The sequence below is a fragment of the Arctopsyche grandis genome, chromosome 8, assembly GCF_051622035.1.
Source record: "Arctopsyche grandis isolate Sample6627 chromosome 8, ASM5162203v2, whole genome shotgun sequence".
Lineage (NCBI taxonomy): Eukaryota > Metazoa > Arthropoda > Insecta > Trichoptera > Hydropsychidae > Arctopsyche > Arctopsyche grandis.
Genome location: NC_135362.1, coordinates 17,506,704 through 17,510,500, shown reverse-complemented (window position 1 = coordinate 17,510,500; position 3,797 = coordinate 17,506,704).

The window sequence follows — 3,797 nt, the reverse complement described above, 5'->3', positions numbered from 1 at the left end:
ATTGAAAAGAAAATTAGGCACCATTTATTTATGGTGAAATCCATGATCAAACAATCAAATAAAATTTTGTTCAAGTGAATTATTTATTGAAAATTCTAACTATTATATATGTAAGAATAATATATGAAATTTTATAAGATTGGGTAAATTTAATTTTTATTTTATACAGGTATACACCCATTATTACTAACACAACATCTGTTGCCAACATTGTACGCAAGTATTATTCAAGGCCAATCACAAACATCGATCATCAAACATTAGAATCATCATAGAGACATCTATGGACAAATTTTTGCAGCATTTATAAATATCAACAAAAGCATAGAATGCTGTAAACTCAAATATTGCGAGAAATAGGACATTATTGCCAATTGTTTGGAACCGTTTCCAATGAAATCAGATAAATTGGAAAAAACTTTGAAAGGAAACGATCAACCTTTGAGTCATATATCCAAGGTCTGGCCAGCAACAAAGTCAGGGAAAAAATCCGACACCAAATCGAAAGCATTAAACGCTAACCACTGATTTACATATGTTGCTGGTTGTGAATTAAAAATTAGTAGTTTGGGAGAAAATTGAATTCAAAAACTTAAAAAAAAGCGGACAACACCTATAAGAGGAGGTACCATTTCCAGTCAACTTAAAAATTTGAAAAAAATTTACTTCGTGTCGATAAGAATTTCAGTAACCGATACTAAGTTTCAGTTCGATAGGACTAACGATGTTCAAAAAATCCTCAAAATACACAAACACACACATTTTTTCTAGATCGTAAAATCGTGATAAGTAATCGATTCTGAGTTCGAATCAGTCAAAATATCGAGTTCGAATTTTCGCATGATCACAAAACTTCATCTATTGTTACTATGTACATAGATAAAGTAAAAAGAAACAATACATTTTGTAGACTTATTGTGACCCCCTAAATATCAATTAATGAATCATCATAGTTTTATAAATCCTAAATTCGAATGAATTAATAATAATGTATTATAATCTGAAATCTGTAATAATTAATTAATCAAAATCTAACATCGAATGAATTTTGTTTTAACCTTTAATGATATATGTACATATAATATAAGTATTATATAAGATATGTATGATTTTCTATCATATTTTCACGCCATTAATTTATTTCTAATCGTCCTCAAGAAGAACAAAAGTCGTTTATATAATAGTTCAATTGGTAGTAGCGATGTGTACATACTTGGCGAATAAAAAAAAATAGTCAAAATCATTTTTAGCCCTTATCGCTCCACAACGAGAGGGGGATACGGGGACGTACGCCACCGATATGTACCAAACTGTAGAGTGCACAGACAATGGAGGCTTTCGCAATAGCCTGTCGCCAAATCGGCTTATCGCCGTTTACACCATGTTCGTTAGTCGTTAGCTAACTAATGACGTTTCGTTACGTTGCGACCCCCTTCTACCCCTTCTTAACCGGGAGAGGAGTGTGGAGGGGGAGGTGGTTGTAAGCGCGTTCATACAAAACGGAGAGATAACCGAAGCCCCGAACTTGCACTGTGCCGTATCCGAATTTTCAATCTGAGACGCTTTTCCGATTTTCACGTGAAAGTCTGGAACGGTCGGCCTGACGCTCCATGATAGTTCTAAACATCCGAGTCAGTGACATGAAAAATTAGTTTGTAAATCAATTTTAATTTCAAAATTTTCATATGTGCTAAGTTGGTATATATTATACATATATGTATGCAAGTAATTGGATCGGGCACAAGTGAGTTAAATAATGTAGTGTAGCATGGAAATTACGATTACACGATTCTTATAAGAATGAGCTAGTGAATTGGAATTATTTCATATTATAAATTTTTATAAAATTAAAAATCAATTTTTTTTTATTATTAGTAATAAAAAATTATTCTGGTATATGGATTGGATTTTATTGAAAAATATGCCTTTAACACTTTGCATTCTTATTGGAATTACTTATTACCACTAGTGATGGAAAAAATTATGATTTTTTTTTAATTTTTATTGTTCAAGTTACATATGTCAAACATCAAATTGAAGACTTCATTTTATCAAAAAATAGGCATTTTTTTTTAGATAAAAACTAAATTTTATGCTCAGTTCTTTTGGTACTATCTGTTTGTCTCTAATTGTGAATATAATAACATGATGTTTATTTGGGATGCCTTTTTTCGAATTTAGTCATATAGTAGATTAAGAGTTTTACATTTATTGTACTATTTATGACAATATTTTTGTATAATAAATGAGTTTTATTACTAGAAACTTTTAAAATATGTCTGTAGCATTGTTTTCATACCTACCCTAAATGAAAATAAAAGAATTTGCCAAAAATTTTACGAATATCTCGTTTTTCTAAATCTAAACAATTATTTATGTTCGTTTTATTTTATTTTATTGTCACGTAAAAAAAATCAGGTAACAATTTCAAATATCTATTCAAGTTCACAACCACCATTCTTAATAAAATAAATATTATAATTTTGCTAGCACCACCTAGCTTCTAGTAGGAAAAACTATTTTTAATTCGTGAAAAATTCATTTCTTGACACATTCATAATTGGATACATTTCCATTTCATCACTGAATGATGATTTATTTTATTTTATTTTATTGAAGATATGTATTTAAATAAATTAGTATGTCTATTGATCGCATCGTTTGCAACTTCAAAATTCCAACTGGAATATTTCGCATATTCCAGTTAGACTATTCCATTGAAATACATTACCCATGCTACTGTATGTACATATTTCTTTACTATGTTCGTATGCATATGTGCCCATGATTGTAAATTTTCGATTTTATTGTTTAATATCGGTTATATGTAACTGAAAAAAATTTTTTTCTTGACTTACACCACTTTTGTAATTATATTTAGGCACATATGTAGGTATGTATGCCTATTTCGAATTCATTTACAGAACAGGATTAAATAATCACGTAGCTTTTATTGTTTTATTTTTAGACGAATTTAAATAACTTTGTATGAGAAAAAATAGTCTACTCAACTCTACGAAAAACATAAGCCAAGAAAAGCTTTACGAGATCAGCTCGATTCCATCGCTTACAATATACGTATATACGGTGGAATGTATATATATATATATTTTATTTTTTTTAATTATCTTTGTAAAAACGTGTAATTGGACTCGGATGTTATATATATTATATATTTACTCTTTGTTTTTATACATCTTGTCTGTTGATTTTTCAATAAATAAAAAAAAAAAAAAAAATATATATATATATATACAGTCCCATGACAGCGAATTACTAACACCATGCGGATTTTGCAAATTCTATGTTTAGAGCTATATATTGAAGAGTAGGTTCGTAAAATTAAAACAAAGATGTGTTTATAATGATTATACATAGTTTATTTACAATATTAATACAACATATATAAATATTATTAATATTTTGTATGTCCACCCTTATTTCGGAGACACGATGCTATTCTTTTGGGCATACTCTCGATACAAGACGCAATGGTTGACTTTATCTCAGGATCTCCCTGCCACACAGAAATTATGTTTTGTTTTAGGATATTTTTATTGGTACATTGGAGCTTATTTAATTTCATTTTAAGGGTATGCCAGACATTTTCTATAGGATTTAGATCGGGAGAATTACCGGGCCAGTGAAGGAGCGGTAAATTGTGGTCGGACATGATTTTTTTCACAATTTTGACTTTGTGGCAGGGTGCAATAATATTGCATTAAGTGCAGGCGATCCTTTTTGTCAATTTTGTTTTGTATAGAGTGCAATAGGGTGTATCGCAATACCGTTATATA